This window comes from Balaenoptera physalus, assembly GCF_965194825.1.
Source record: "Balaenoptera physalus genome assembly, chromosome: 8".
Classification (NCBI taxonomy): domain Eukaryota; kingdom Metazoa; phylum Chordata; class Mammalia; order Artiodactyla; family Balaenopteridae; genus Balaenoptera; species Balaenoptera physalus.
In genome coordinates, this window is record NC_138887.1 from 52,326,285 (window position 1) to 52,343,932 (window position 17,648).

Consider the following 17,648-nt stretch of genomic DNA (forward strand, 5'->3'; position numbering starts at 1 on the left):
ACACACACACACACACACACACACACACACACACACATATACACACCTGTAGATTTCAAGTTCCATGGGGGCAAGCGTACATACAAGTCTGTTTTGTTCCCTCGTCTACCTTAGGCACCGAGACAATGTCTGGCACATAAAAAGCACTCAAAAAATACTTGTCAAATAAATGAATAATGGCTCCACATCTACCCAGTCACGAATGTTAGAAATCTAAGAGTCATTCTAGATTTGTTCTTCTACGTTTTGCATCAATTCCCAATTTCTTGATTTCTGTGACTTCCAGTTCCCTTTCATTATTCATTCACTATTTCTGCCCAGACACTTATAGTTAATAGTTCACAAGCTGAACGAAAGTTACACAACCCATTTTAAGGGGTGTCCTACACTTTACACTGCAGCCAAAGTTACATTTCCAGGAAGAATTTCTTACTGTGCAGCTCTACTGCTTAAAATCCTTTAGAGGTTCACAGTCACCATCTTTGCATGGAATTAAAGGTCCTTAATCATCTTTTTCCTGCCTGTTTTACAGCTTCATCTCCTACCACAGCAACAGTATAGATCAAGCCCTCCAGCCATCCTCAAACACACAGAACTTCCCTTCAGTGATCTTCTTTGTAAGCTTTTCCAGGTCTTCTCAATCTTGCATATTCTAGTTTGGGCACCTATTGCATTCTGTTTACTTTGCCTTTTTTCTCCATTCTAGACAGTGTGCTCTGGAAGCAAGACATTGCATCATTCACTTAAAAAATTCAGTGGGCATCCATAAGTGCTTCTTTTTTTCTTATGGTTTTGTTAGGAAATAATTGACATACATCACTGTATAAGTTTAAGGTGTACAGCATGATGGTTTGATCTACACATATTGTGAAATAATTACCACAATAGTTTTAGTTAACATCCATCATCTCATGGAGATAATTAAAAGAAAAAGAAAGAAGAAAAAAATTCTCCTTGTAATGAGAACTCTTAGGATCTACTCTCTTAGCAACTTTCCTATATACCATACGTCAGTGTTAACTACAGTCATCATGTGGTACGTTACATCCTTAGTATTTATCTTATAACTGGAAGTTTGTACCTTTTAACCACCTTCCTCCAATTCCCTGCCTTCTGCAACCCCATAAATACTTCTTAATTTAAGTTGTTCAGCCTCTATGAGCTTAGTTTCCTCACTTTTTTTTTTTTACCACCTACAAAAAGGATCCTAGGGAGAAACAAATGAAATACCATACATTTAAAGTTCAAAGCGCTTAACTGATATTCATGGAATGTTATTATTACTTTTTAAGATACATCCTTGTCCTCATTCCAACTGCTTCACCAGAAGGTCTAAATAAAAATGAGATGGGGCAAGAAATGACAGACATATGTTGTTTGTTTGTATATAACCTGTCTGTTTCTCCTTTCAGTATTAGCAAATGAAGTTTATGATTCATCTGAGTGAAAGCTAAGATACTATGGCCTGTCCTGTTGTAGGCCTGGGAAGAATCTGACTAGGAGTAGGTGCAATCCTCAGGATCAAGAGAAGAAATGAAAACATGTGGCCAGACGGCTGGGAATGAGCTCTGAGTGTATTGTTAGAAGGTTCTGGATCCTCAGAATTTCTCAGCCTGGAGCTTTACCCCTGAAGTTTTTCACCTTCCTACCATGTCTTTGTTAAAATTTCCATCTCTGTGTTTAAAGATGGACTTACTGATCAGACTCTTTATGATTTAAAATCTTTAAGTGTGTGGCTGTTACTTCTGAATGGCCCTAAGTGTTTCTTTGTGCTTGGAGGAGCCAACTTAGCCATTCACAGAGAGGCAGTCTCTCTATAAACGAACAGATTTCCACACGTGGGCTGTAATATATGCATAACACATTTCTCTTGGTGTTAATTTTGGTCTAACATCCTCCTGATGGTCTTGATTACCTTGGAGACTCACATCCTGTCTTCTGTATGTATGTAGTTGTTAGTCACTTCTACTAAGTTGTCGCACCACCATTTCTCAAGAATGATAACAGAAGACACAATATTTCAATAACTGATTTTTCCTTTCAACAAATGTTTATTCAACCTCCTGTTTCAAGGCACTTTGCTAAGGCTTAGCTGAATCTGAATCTCATGTAAAATGGAAAAATTCTGTGACGGTCCGACTAACTTTGTAGTAAAAATAACAGGAACCATTTCAAGATATTAATCAAAAAGTTTTATTAATCTTATGTTTTTCTTTTAATTTATAAGTAAAAAGAAAATATCTTAATATAGCTTTCTTTAACTTGTTTTATTGTCCTTTTCCTTAAAATTGGAAATCCTAGACTACTGTTTATGGTCATTCATATTATTGATACGGCTACAACTCAAACACTATGTGAATCGAAAGCAATGGCATACAAGTATACATGGTGAGGAAGTGTGGCAATAAATGCCATTGGAGACAGCATAGTAAGAGTGAAAAGTAATAGTGATAATTTTTTGAAAAACTGCAATTGTTAAAGGCTTTATCCACTTTGCTTATTTTATTCATGGTGTGCTAATCAAATAGATGGAGGACTGGGCACTGAATTCATATAAAAAAATCTCATGTTGTGACAAATCTCAAGGCATCTGGTTAAGTCAGATATCTCCCTTTGTGAATTAAAATGAAACAAGAAGTGTTTTGCTCCTAAAATCTGTGCCCTAGTAGATAGGCTCCAACACAGAATCAAACATCTCATCTAACTTTTCCAATGCCATGTTTCCAAAAGGAAATTACATTAAATTCCTCCATTCAAAATGCAAAAAGCAAGACATCCAAGAATGAGATTTCTAGCAGAATGTAACTTTAAATATATGGCTTTTTTTTCCCATTACTGGAGATATCAAACATTTTAAAAGCCTGTTCTTTCATACTTGGATTCCAGATCATTATTTTTTTGGCCAAAAAGAAAGGTTTTCTGCATTCCTAAAATAATTAGGCAAGATTTCAAATCAAATTATCCAATTTCAAAGCTCTATTTTTCTCTCTAAAATGCCTGTTAGAGAAGGACTGCTGATGACTAAGCTTTGTGTCATTCTCATGGCTTTATTAGGAGAATGTTCTAAGTCCTTCACTTTCTATGTAATCAGAACTATAATTTCTTCAGGTTATTTTAAGACCCAGCTATGGCTAAAGCAGGAAACTCAATTTTATTCTGAGCTCTAGACATGTCAACACAGCAGAGCAGGGCTCCAGCTCTCCGGGCTATCTTCTTTAATAAAGCCGCTAGTGCTTGGTGTCCAACCAAGTTGTACTCCACTTTCTGGGTATCAAGTAACTCTTTCCAAGACATTGAGGGTAGTTGGACCGTTATTTTGGAAAATGTGTGTTGACATATTATCACTATAGAAATGAAGATCTTATTTGTCCAAAGAGTACTACTTACACTTCCTAGCATCAATTTGAAAACCATAGTCAACAGAAGGGCAGTTGAGAAAAAAAGCAGAACAGAAAGCTCTAACTACATATGTCTACTTAGTTCATCACACTCCCTTAGAATTTTATAACTTAACCAATTCTATTTAAGCAGGCTGGTTGCCTCTAATTATGCTAAAATTTTTTCTGTGTTGGAAAGTGATATTAGTAATGAGTGACATTTCTGCAAGTAACAGGTAACCCACTTCTATAATTGTGAGCTCTATCTAAAGTAAAGAAGGGAGAATAAGATAGTCTAATAAACTATAAGTAAAAATCTGTGAGAGGTGGTCTTCAGAATGAAAATTAAAACCTAGCATCATTACTTTAGTATTTTGATGTACATCAAAAGGCTCTCATAGGTATGTATAAATCTTATTACTGAGGTAAATTTATTAATACTTTCAATTTTAAGTTAACATACTGACATAAAAATAATTTCTTACTTTAAATTAATACATCATGGATTTTTAAAATTTCTCTTTAACTGGTAATTTTTATTCAGATTAAAATACTCTTACTACTTTTCTATGCTCCTACAACAACAAAGATTAGTTGAGCTTACAATCCTATATGTATATGGTTATACATTTTGAAGTTTTTCCCACTCAACAATAGTCCTTTCTTCCAATTTTCCATTCTTAATATATTCAGACATTACTTATTAATTTTAATGACATCTAACATTTCAGAGTATGGATTAAGGCAATTGATTTTTGTATTATGCAATACTTAACCCACTTTCAATATTTCATTACTTTAAATAACATTGCACATAAATACCCTAGTACACATATTCTTGTGCATTTGGACAAGTATTTCAGTACAGCATTTAAAGTGGAATTATTGGATTGCAGAATATGTACATTTTTTACGTTGACAGTACTGCAATTTATGTACCTCCAAAATTTCACCAGTATGCTCTTCCACTAATATGAGGGTGTCCTTTTCCTCTAAACCCTAATTAATGGATATTATGAGTCTTTTTATTTTTACTAATATAATGAAAACAAAAGTGGCACCTCATTGATGTATTAATCAAGACTTAGACTGATCATCTACTCATTTATTTATTGGCCATTTTTTATTCTTTTTCTGTGATTGTGTTCTTCACACATTTGACCATCTTTCTGCTGAGTTGATATTTTTAAGTTTATTTATAGTTTGTATTTGTACCTTACAGTTTAACCTCTTGAGTTTTAGATACATGGATACATTTCCATCTGTCTGTCATTTAGTGAAAAATAGTGGCATCATTTGTCATATAAGTTGTTTCTGACTTAATGCCAAGTCAAACATCACTCTTTTTTTTAACTCTCTATAGATAGGATTACACTGGCAGAGATATTTCCTAGAATGAGTTGTGATAACCTCACTCATAAGCTCATTAATATAGATAGAAATATTTTCCCCAACGCATAATATCTAAACTATAGTTTCTGCTAGCACCTTTTTGATTTTGGGCTATGAAGTAGGGCCTCAAAGCTAAGCTTGAGATTCATCCTACACAAAGTGTTTCTCAGTCACTTAACAGAGCCCACAAATGTGTATAAAACTAACAAACCAGGCACTGGGCTTCTGGCCGTAAAGGTTCATCTTCCATCAGGTGGCAAGTGACACATTCCTCAACCTCATATACCTATCTCAATTCATATGGGAATAGCATTCCAGATGGCTGAAAGCTTTCTCTCAAAGTATTGGGTTGGCCAAAAGGTTCATTCATTTTTTTCCCATAAGATGACTCTAGTAGCACTTAGTTGTCTTTAACTTCATTCTAAACAATTTTGGTAGATTGTATGTGACAGCTGTCATATCAGTGTGCATTTAAAAAAAAGACATCAAAACTGGTGATTTTTTTTGTAGCCACCTTAATACTGAAGATGGAAGAAAAAAAGCAACATTTTCGGCATGTTATGCTTTATTATTTCAAGAAAGGTAAAAATGCAACTGAAATGCAAAAAAAGACTTGTGCAGTGTATGGAGAAGGTGCTGTGACTGATCAAACATGTCAAAAGTGGTTTGCAAAGTTTTGTTCCGGAGATTTCTCGCTGGATGATGCTCCAGGTCAGGTAGACCAGTTGAAGTTGATAGTGATCAAGACATTAACTGAGAAAAATCAATGTTATACCACTCAGAAGATAGCTAACATACTCAAGATATCCACATCAAGCACTGAAAATCATTTGCACCAGCTTGGTTATGTTCATCACTTTGATGTTTGGGTTCCACATAAGTTAAGTGAAAAAAACCTTCTTGATCGTTTTTCCACATGCGAATCTCTACTTAAACGTAACAAAATCGTTCCATTTTTTAAAACAAATTGTGACGGGCGATGACAAATGGATAGTGTACAATAATGTGGAATGGAAGAGATCGTGGGGCAAGCGAAATGAACTACCACCAACCACACCAAAGGCTGGTCTTCATCCAAAGAGGGTGATGTTGTGTATATGGTGGGATTGGAAGGGATTCCTCTATTATGACCTCCTTCCGGAAAACCAAATGATTAATTTCCACAAGTACTGCTCCCAATTAGACCAACTGAAAGCAGCACTCGATGAAAAGCGTCCAGAATTAGTCAATAGAAAACGCATCATCTTCCATCAGGATAACGCAAGACCGCATGTTTCTTTGATGACAAGGCAAAAACTGTTACAGCTTGGCTGGCAAGTTCTGATTCATCTGCCATATTCACCAGACACTGCACCTTCGGATTTCCATTTATTTAGGTCTTTACAAAATTCTCTTAATGGAAAAAATTGCAATTCCTTGGAAGACTGTAAAAGACACCTGGAACAGTTCTTTGCTCAAAAAGATAAAACGTTTGGGGAAGATGGAATTATGAGGTTGCCTGAAAAATGGCAGAAGGTAGTGGAACAAAAGGGTGAATACGTTGTTCAATAAAGTTCTTGGTGAAAATGAAAAATGTGTCTTTTTTTTTACTTAAAACCTGAAGGCACTTTTTGGCCAACTCAATAGTTTTTAAAATTCCATTTTGCAGTTTCACTCTCTTCAAAATAGATCAGATATATTCCTGCTTTTAAAAATGCCCACAGTTTGGAAGACACAGAGTCATCTTTGAGCCCATCGGTTACAGCACTGTGACACAGTGGTTCCATTAGGACTTATTAGGCACAATGGTTGGCCTTCATGGAATTAGGCTTAGTTCTACCTCTTCTTTCTCAATATTTGGGTTGGGGGCAGGTTCTTCTTGCTTGCTATTGTGCCTTGTGGCTGTGGGTAAGCCCCTTAGCTCTAGGACCCTACCCTGCCTTTTAATCTGTGTCTTCTGGTCTCGGGTTGAGAATCCAAACAGCCAAATTTGTTATCACCCCTTCTAAAAATGATTACTTACATTTACTGGGGTAACAAATTTCTTTGAGAATTACACAAGAATGGACAGTCTCCCAAGAAAAATGCACATGTACACAAATGTATTAGTGTGTGTACAATTTCACAGGATTCAGGGACTGCCTAAAGCCCATTTATGGAACCTTGGGCTCTCCAGGTCCTTTTTCGATTCACCTCAAATCCCTGATTTTGGTTCAGATAGAAAAGTTCCCAAATAAGTGAGTCATTTATAGAAGTCAGTGTGGATAGAGATGATAGATCCCAATAAAATGAGAGATTACGTGAAATCATAAGGAATAATGCCCTTTTAAATGCTCAATTAAGACATAAAAAATGTGTGACTATTTGTCTATGGTGAAATTTTCTCATGTTATTTCAAAAGGGAAAAAGATGGAAAGTATATGTATACCATAATGGAAAATATACTGTATAACACTGTAAATGTGAGCATGTGAGTATAAGAACTGAGAAAAGAAAATGAAGAGAATCATTTGTATTTTTAAAACAAAAAAATTGCATTTCAGCCAGAAGAGCTGTCATTCCAACGTCTACTTCAGAAGTATAGTCAGGAGTTCCTTAGCATGTGAAAGAAGATTCTTGTCCTCACTGCCCTGCTTTTTGTCAGATCGGCTTTAAAAACCCACTTTCCACCCTGCTGTCATAATCCTTGCAGGAAACAGATGGGTAAGAATGGAAGAAAAGAGGAATAAAGGCCTTTTCTTTAATTAACCCTGTACTTGTACTCCTCAACCTGCAAGGTCTTGTCCCTAGAGGTTGACAAATGATCAAATTAGCAGTAAGATAAGCCTGGTTGACAACAAGAGAACACCAAAGGCAGAATACAATGTCTAATGGATAATAGCTAATTCCTTAGAACAAATGTATAGAAGAACAATAAGAGCAGTTGTGCTAGACTCTGCGAGTGGCAGAGAGGAGGCATGGATGGTAGGAAATCACTCAAAGCAGTCACTGAATCTACAGAGCTGGCCCTTTCATTCATTTCCAAAGTTCTGGGTTCTTACCAAGTGCAAGTGATTGTACTTTTACATGAACCTCTAAGTAGAGAGTAGCAAGGAAATAAAACATCCTCAGAACTCATTTTCATAAGGCGTTCTTTGAGTTTTTATCATTCACAGAAACAAAGGCAGGTAGCTCATTTTCCAATCTCTAAAATACTGTATTGGGGCCTCCAAATGGACAGTGGGAGTTGTTGTTAGCCTTTAGATCTAAAGGCTAAGGGGTGAGGCTGGGGCTTGAGCTAGAGATTTGTGAGTTATCAGCATAGAGCTGATAGCTGAAACTGAGTAGAAGGAAGAGATCACTCCAGAAGAATGTATATGACAATAATAATTTTTTAAAAACTTACTGTGGAAGGCATAATTGTAAGATGGTTCACATGACATTCCCTACCTGGTGTTATTCCCATGATTATGTTAGGTTACCAGCAGATGTAATTAAGGTTAGTAATCAGTTGACTTTAAGATGGACTACCCAAGTGGGCCTAAACTAATCATATCAGACTTTTTAAAAGAAGAGAGTTTTCTCCTGCTGGTAGAAGAATAAATCAGAGAGATTTGATGCTTAAGAGGGATTCAACAAGAGGGAATTTCTTCATTGCTAACGTAGAGGGGGCCACATGGAAGCACCTGAGAGTAGCCTCTAGTAGGTGAGAATGAACCCAGCTGACAGCCAACAAAAAGCCAGGGGTCTCAGTCCTACAACCACAAGGAACTCAATCCTGCCAACAACCTGAACAAGCAAGAAGAGGGTCTTGAACTCCAGATGATAATGCAGCCCCAGGCAACATGCAGATTTCAACCTTGGGAGCTCTGAGGATGCAGCTAACCTGTGCTTAGACTCCTGACCTATAGAAACTGAGAGGCAGTAAATTGATGCTGTGGAAGGAAGGAAGGAAGGAGAAAGGGAGGAAGGAAGGGAAGGGAAGGGAGAAAGAGAGAGAGAGAGAGAAAGAAAGAGAGAGAGAGAAGGAAGGGAGGGAGAGAGGGAGGGAGGAAGGGAAGGAAGGAAGGAAGGAAGGAAGGAAGGAAGGAAGGAAGGAAGGAAGACAGAGGGAGGGAGGAAGGGCAAGCAGAAGGAAGAAAGTCAGTCAGTCAGAAAGCAGTGAAATGAAGCAGTCATGAAGGCAAAGCCTATCAATGCTCATAAGCACTTGGTGCTCTTCACATCATAACCTTTCCAAATATGTTTGTCTTTAAACATTAGAAAGTGAATTTTTGCATGTGTGAAGTCATCGATTTTGAGCCAAGAAATTAGGAATCAGACTATATATTCATGTTTATTTAAAGAGAAATCAAAATTATAGAGAATGCTGGCTGATATTTTTTCAGAGAAAGAAGCCTGAAATCTGATGTTGGTCTTTTAAAATAATCTTTCTATGTAATTTTTTACTATTATGCCAGAAGATGTTTCATTTTTCAGCTATGCCAGATCAGATGCTCAATTTACTAATCTAGAATTTCAACCTGACACACAAAGCACTCTCTAGGGCTCTTTTCTGAAGGGGTAGAGGAAGGTTGAGTTGGGCTTCTCCTATTAAGTGTTTTCAGGTAGTAGGTTACTGAGTAGGACTGTGAGGAAATACTCTCTTTTCTGGAAAGATACTATTCTAGTAACTTCAGCTACCCAGAACATACTAAAGACTCAAGCATTTGGCCTCTTATGGGCCAAACTACATTTTCTACGGATATGAACTTAACTGAATATATTTCACACAAAAGAAATCGTTCCAAAGGATCTTTTTAACACTTGCTTTAGAAGCTAACGTAACAAGCATGATCATCTGATTTTTTATTCACTAACTATATTATAAATAATAAATTTGGATAACATAATGTGGCCTGCTAGAAGGAGACCTGCAGGAGGACAAAGATTTTAAATCACAGCTGCAAATGCCACTTTTCTCTGAAAGAAACAGCCCCCCAAAACCTTATGTGTTATTGAAGGATCTCCACATTTGAAGTATAACATAGTTAATATTCATAAAAATAATAATGTATCCTTAATAAAAAGATCATGGAAAAGGAAGAGAAGCTCTTCCTTATTTCATTTAAATTAAAGATTGACTCTTAAAATATATTCTTTGTATATCTTTATGCTTAGATAACGCAGTATAATGGGCTGAGAAACATATTCAATACAAAATTCAAAGGTGTGTGTGCAATTTAAATATCAGCTGCTGTAAATGGATAATTTTCAATTCATTCATTCATTTACTCATTCCACAAACATTCATTGAGTAATTTTTATTTTTGAGGCATTCTTCTAAGTCTTAGGTTTTCTTATTTGAGTTTCCATGTCAATTAATTCAGGGATTCTATTTTTATCTTATAGATATTTTCTTCAAATGTTAATGAATGTGTTCAGGGGTGGAACCGATTTTGTTCTCCAAAATTATAATGAATTTTTATCTCATCCACAAAATAGAAGGCTGATTAACATCATTCCATTAACCAGCTACAAATTTTGGTCTAGAATATCATAGCCTGCAGGGTCCAACATATCTAGAATACTACCTCACACACCGGGTGCTAATACTTAGTCCTAGATTCCAAATAATACATCTAACACTGTGGCTTTAGAAATCTTTGCAAACTGGCTTTCACCAACTACACAAGTAGCTAAATAAATTTTCATTCTCAGAGTACTGAATATTTGTGAATGACTGATGTGTTTTTGGCAAAGAAGTGAATACTTAAGTGAGGAACACTATATTCAGCAATGAGATACACTTAACATACGAAAAAAAACTTCCATGCATTACATTTCAAAAGATTGGAATGAGAAAGAAAGAAAAAATACTGTTGTTATCTTGAATGCAACATGTAGCTTTGGCATCATTTAAATATCACCCAGAGTAGGTGTAAAACTCAATAAAATATGACTTTAGAACCAATAACCAATGTAATCTCTCTCTCTTTTTAAAGTCTACCCACTATGAACTATAAACTGGGGTTAGAAAAAATTATGAGTAAAACAGTTCCTAAGGACTCTGTAGCACTTAGTCCAAAATACTGTATTTTACTAAGAAAATTATTTTGATTTAAATGAACGTGCAAAAAAGACAGCTGGAAATGGTCCCTTATCTTTTTAGCAGCTGATGTGCAGCAATAATAGGTAATATTTATTGAGGTATTTAACAAACTTTCTGCTTATTTATAATAATTTTTGTTATGGTGTTATTTAAACTGAAGTTTCTGCTCTATTTATTAATCCAAAATAAGATCTAACTTTAAAAAGTGAAATTATAAGTGAGATCTAGAAAATTCAAATGTAGTCACTGGGTGGATACAGAAAGAAAAAAATGAAGACTGATGATAAAACCTTACATTTCTAACAGTAAAATGATAATCTTCATTACTAAAAGAGAAATAATAACTGGTTCTAAGCTACAAAGAGTTTAGTCCAGAGTAATATTTTTCCCTCTCTTCTATTTCTATTAGAAGAATGCCATGACTCTCGCTACAGGAAAATAAAAAATAATTCAAATGCTTTAAAGTATAAAATTAAGCTAGATAAATCATAACAATTAATGAATAATTCTTTGTAAACAGGACCACAATGCTTTTGTGAAAAGGTAAGACATTCAAAACCTGTCAGACGCAGCACAAGATTCAGAATAAAATTAAAATAAGCTAGAACAGAATGAGTTTCTAAGCCTAAAATATAAAGTATTATAAACTGACAGTATCAGACCAACACATTACTGTGGCAATTTGCCTGCTGAATCAAAATTACTTTTGGTATACAAGAAAGACGTTGTCTGTGGTCTGATCTGTTTCAGGGAATTAAAAAGGCAAATCTCTGACATTTTCAGAACTAGTGGAGACCCTAACAGTAATCTAGGCAACCCCCTCATGGTTTATATATGCCAAGAGCAGTCAACTAAATAACCTACCTTCACACAAAGAATGGCAGACCCTGAGCTAAAACACCCAGAAAGTATATGCTCCTGAGACCAGAAACTGGTGTTTCTTCATCAGTTTTACTATTCCTGAAATCTTTTAGTACCTTTACTAGGTTCATAAAAATATGAATGAACAGATAGACCAGTCTTCCCGATTTCATATCTACTATGTCATGCAATACTTAAATTGTTCCTGCATGTACTGGCACTAGAATTAGATTCAGTACGTTTCTAGTATGCATGGAAAAATAAAAGATAAAGAACCTTCTGTTCCTTCAGCATGCAAATGGTGCTTTCTGAAGACAAACTATCAGATATTGGTGTAGGACACTGAAGCGCTTATGAAATTCTGAATTCAGAATATGAAAAATTGGTCATTTTATGGCTATTGCAAAAGACAGTTTGGATGCACTATGCAAGTGGCCCCTGCCTAACCATTCATCCTTCCTCTCTGTTTTGTTGAAAATGCAGTGGCTATGCTAGCCTTCATTCTGAAAAGAGCCAAATATATATTTTAAACTTGGTCCCTTTGCACTGGTTTCCTTCTGCCTGGAATGCCTTTTCTTAGATCTTTGTATGGTTGGGCTCTTCTAGTTATTCATGCCTCAGCTTAACAGTCACTTCCTGGGGAGAGTTATGGTTACCAAGAGGGTGTCATAAGTCATTCCTGACTCCTCTCCCAGTCAGAAGAAAAAAAACTTAACATCTATTCAAGAAGACAGCACCAAGAGAATTCTAGAGCACAGGAGTGAGGCTGAAACACCCTCTGCACCTCAGAGACCAAGATAGACTGCATGAGAAGGTAAGAGAAGCAGCTACATGTTGACCGCATTGCCCCTCCCACAGGCTAGCACAGCACCACGCAGAGAAGTCTCCCCTGAGCCTCCTGAGCCTCCAGTGGGAAAAGAGAATGCAGGGAGGACAAGGAGCCTCCCTTAACATTGTGAGTCACTTTGTGGGAGCCCCTACTCTGATCTCACACCATGACGATTGCAGGGAAATCTATGGGGCTCAATCACTGGGAATCTCAATGTGATGGAGAATAGGGGAGGGGCTTGCACCAACCAGCACAGGAGTCTTGAAAGACTGAGTTCGTTCCTGCAGTGCCAAAGTGGTAATCTCAACCAGCAGCTCTGCTCATCTGCAGAACCAAGTCAGTGGTGCCATCTGACCAGGTATTTGGTGGGGTACAGATCTGCCTCATTCAGGCCCTTAAAGAGATTTGCAGGCCCTAGAGCTTGGCTTGCCAACTTCCAGGCAAGGTGCTGAGTCACAGCTCCATCCACTATGAGGAGTGCCTTCCAGCTCCATCTGACCATAAGAGCTGGTAACAACTTCTGGAAGCTCCAGTACTAGGCATGAAAGGTTCCTGTGTGCTAAGCACAGGCAGGGGTATTAATTCATACCAAGGCTGAGGGTAGCTCCTAGCCCATTCCAACTGGAGAAACCACTTGGGAAACTGAAAGTAGCCTGGAGTGTCCCCTCCCACCCACACGGAGGCAAGGGGGCTGAGACATAGCCCCACCTGCTGTGCAGTCAGTCTTCAGGCCCCATCTGACCAGAAGAGCTGGTGAAAACACCTGAAAGCTGTGCAGTCCACTGGCACTCAAACCAAGAGGAAGGTGGACAGAAGTGATAGTTTGCATAGCAAAGCCAGTGGACCTGTTCCACTAGGGAACTTGGGGTGAAGGTCAGCTTGAGTTAAGACAACAAACAGCTTTACAGGTTTTAGAGCTGCTTCTTCCACTGCACCCAGGCAGGAAATCTAATTCATAGTCCCACTCATTGCTGAATACAGTCTTCAGCCTGTCCAACAAAAGCACATGGGAAACTTCCTAGCCCATTCAATAGCCTTACATACAGTGTAGCCCATTCAATAGCCTTACATACAGTGGCACTTGAACAGAGAGCATGATCTGTAGCAGAGCAAAACTAGTGGCCTCACCTGAACAGGGAATTCAGTATATACTCAGGCATGATACAGGCCCCAAAGCTGTACAGCCCCTGGACCCTGGCCTGCTGCCCTACCAGGGCAGGCAAGCTAATTCATAGTCCCATCTCCTACTGAATATAGAACCCAACCTCAAACATCTAGCAAGCCTGATGAGAACCCATGCCACCTTGGAGCCCATCCTACAGACTCACTTGGGTAGGAAACCAAGCCAGCAGTCCTATCCAACTGTTCTTAGCCCCCATCCCCATCCTCAGAGCTGAAACAGTTGCCTTGCCCCAAAACAGACCATAATAGCAGGACCCACCTGCCCAAAGACACTACCAGCAGACACACCCAGAAACCAAACTGAGCTGACTGGTGAAAAAATGACTGCCAAAGCAAACTTGTAAAGTCTGGGGGATGAGCCCTATTACTCAAATGTGCAAATCCCAATATAAGGAATCAAGGATTATAAAAACTCAGGTAAATATGACACCACCAAAGGAAACTAAGACAGCTCCAATAACTGAATCTAAAGAAATGGAGATCTATGAACTGTCAGACAATGAAATCAAAATAATTCTCTTAAGGAAGTTTCGTGAACTGTAAGAAAGCACAGATAGACAACTAAATGAAATTATGAAAATAATGCATGAACAAAATGAGCAGTTTGATTAAAACAACAAAATCCCCAGAAATCCTAGAGTTGAAAAATACAATCACTGAAGAATTCAATCATTTCAAAAGTAGACTTGACCATTCAGAAGAATCAGTGTCCTGAAAAATAGGACTGGAAATTACCCAGTCAGAAAAGCAAAAAGAAAAAACATGAAAAAGAATGAAGAAAGCCTACAGGAATTATGGGACACAATGAAAAGAAACAATATTCACATTATGGGAATTCCAGAAGAAGAGAAAGAGAAGGTGATAGAAAATATATTTAAAGCAATAATGGCTGAAAATTCCTGAACCTGGGGAGAGAAATGGACATCCAGATCCATGAATTCCAAAGGATCCCAAATAGATGGAACCTGAATAGGGCTATACCAAGACACATTATAAGTAAATTTTTGAAAGTCTAAGACAAAGAATTTTAAAAGCAGCAGAGAAAAGAGAGAAGTTGCATACAAGAAAACCCCTGTAAAACTATCATAAGATTTCTCAACAGTCTTTTCATGCCAGGAGGGAATGGAATGACATATTAAAAATAGTGAAAGAAAATAACTCTCAAATAGGAATTCTATACCCAGCAAAGGTGTTGTCCTTCAGAAATGAATAAGGGATAAAGACTTTCTTGAACAAACAAAAGCTGAGGGAGTACATTACCACCAGACCTTGCTTATAAGAAATGCTTAAGGGAGTTCTTTGAGAAGAAGTAAAAGAATGCTAATTAACATGATACCAAAAAAAAGGTAGAGTAAATTTTACTGGTAATGGTAAATATAGAGTCATAGTTAAATTCTGCAATGTGGTAAAAATGGTGCATAACTCACAACTCTAGTTTAAAAGTTTAAAAAAGAATGTTACAAAAATAACCATAAACAATAATCTGTCTTTAGACAATTAAAAAACATGTAAATTGTAAGAGAAATAATCTAAAATGTGAGGGAGAGAAGAAGTAAAAGTATATGAATCCTATTAAAGTTAAGTTGTTGTAAGTTTAAAATTAGTTTAAGTTGTTGTAAGTTTAAAATTAGTTGTTATAAGTTTAAGATGTTTAATGTAAGCCTCATGGTAACCACAAGGGAAAATACTGTAGTAACTACACAAAAGAACAGGATAAAAAAGCTAAAGCACACTGATACCAAAAGACATCAAAACACAAAAAAAGACAGAAGGATAAGAAACAAGGAACAATAGATCTACAAAACAACCAGAAAACAGTAGTCTTTACCCATCAATAATAAAATGGAAACAGTAGTCTTTTACCCATCAATAATTACTTTAAATGTAAATAGATTACATTCTTCAATCAAAAGACAGAGAGTGGCTGAATGGATAAAAACACAAGATCCAACAATATGCTGCCTACAGGAGATTCAATTTAGCTTTGAAGGCACACATAGACTGAGTGTGAAGAGATGCAAAAAGACATTTCAATCAAATGGTAACCAAAAAAAACTCAGAGGCAGCTATACTCATATCAGACAAAATAGACTTCAACCTACAAATGATAAAAAGAGAAAAAGAAGGTCATTATATAATGATAAAGGAGTCAATACATCAAGAAGACAAACTGATTGTAAATATTTATTTGCCCAACATCTGAGCACCTAAAAATATAAAGCAAAAACTAACAGAGCGAAAAGGAGAAATAAACAACAAGACAATAATAGTTGGAGACTTTAATACTCCACTCTAAACAATGGAAAGATCATTCAGACAGAGAATCAGTAAGAAAACAGTGGATTTGAACAGCATTATAGATCAAATGAACCTAACAGACACATGCAGCACAGTCTATCCAAGAAAAGCAGAATACACATACTTCTCAAGTACACATGGAACATTTTCTAGGATAGATCATATGTTAGCCCACAAAACAAGTCTTAGCAAATTCAGGAAGACTGAAATCACAACAAATATCTTCTCTGAGCACAATAGCATCAAACTAGAAATAATAAAAAGAGGATAACTGGAAAATTCATGAACACATGGAAATTAAACAACACTCTGCTGAAAACCACTGGATCAAAGAAGAAATTGAAGAGTACACTAAAAAGTTTCTCAAGACACATGAAAATGGAAACACAACATATGAGAACTTATGGGATGCAGCAAAAGCACTTCTACGAGGGAAGGGCATAGCAATAAAAGCCTACATTAAGAAGCAAGAAAGATCCCAAATAAATAACCTAACTACATGCCTTAAGGAACCAAAAAAAAAGAATAAACTGAGCCCAATGTTAACAGAAGAAAGGAGATAATAAACATCAGAGCAGACATAAATGAAATAGAGAACAGAAAAACAATAGAAAAGATTAACCAGACTAAGAGCTGGTTCTTTGAAAAGTTAAACAAAATTGCAAACCCTTGGCTGGACTAAGCAAGGAAAAAAAAAGAAAAGACCTAAATCAACAATATTATAAATGAAAAAGAAAACATTACAATTGATATCACAGAACTTCAAAGAAGAATAAGAGCCTACAATGAACAGCGATATGCAAACAAACTGTACAACCTAGAAGAAATGGAAATAGTTTTAGAAACACACAACTCATCAAGACCAAATCAGGAAGAAATAGAAAATCTGACTAATTTAAATAGACTAATTACTAGTAAGGAGATTTAATCAGTAAGAAAAAATCTCCTAACAAAGAAAAGTGCAGGACCAAATGGCTTCACTGCCTAATTTCGCCAAACATTTAAAGAAAAATTAACACCAATCCTTCTCAAACTCTTCCAAAAAAATCAAAGAGGATTTTTTGGGAGGGAACATTTCGAAACTCATTTTAAGAGGCCAGCATTATCCTGATACAAAAACCAGAAAAGTACACTACCAAAAATGAAAACTATAGGCTTATATTCCTGATGAATATAGATGCAGATATTCTCAATAAAATACTAGCAAACTGAATTCAACAGCACATTAAGAGGATCATTCACCATGATTAAATGGGTTCTATCCCTGGGATGCAAGAATAGGTCAACATACGCAATGTTGATGAATCACATTGATTGAACAGAGAAAGAATCATGATCATCTCAACAGATGCAAAAATCATTCAACAAAATCCAACATCCATTTGGATGATAAAAGCACTTAACAAATCAGGCACAGAAGGAATATATCCCAACATAATATAGGCCATATATGACAAATCCATGGGTAACATCATACACAAGTGATGAAAGGTCGAACGTTTTTCCTCTAAGATCAGGAATAAGGAGAGGGTGCCCACTCTCATAGCTTCTATTCAACACAGTACTGGAAGTCCTACTAAAACACTCAGGCAAGAAAAAGAAATAAAAGGTATAAGAATTGGAAAGAAAGAAGTAAAATTTGTCTCTATTTGCAGATGAA

General features: G+C 36.5%; 1 protein-coding gene and 1 long non-coding RNA gene across 17 annotated transcripts in view; one reads left to right on the forward strand and one right to left on the reverse strand.

The window, feature by feature from the left end:
• Positions 1-17,648, reverse strand: part of HDAC9 (histone deacetylase 9) — a 999,599-nt gene that overhangs the window by 525,923 nt on the left and 456,028 nt on the right. The gene's annotated exons all lie outside the window — the stretch shown is intronic.
• LOC309665930 overlaps positions 23-17,648 on the forward strand; it is a 104,586-nt gene continuing 86,960 nt past the window's right edge. For all 8 annotated transcript variants that reach the window (XR_014266772.1, XR_014266773.1, XR_014266774.1 and 5 more), the window contains exon 1: positions 23-12,493. This is a non-coding gene — a long non-coding RNA (uncharacterized lncRNA). The remainder of the gene's footprint in view (positions 12,494-17,648) is intronic.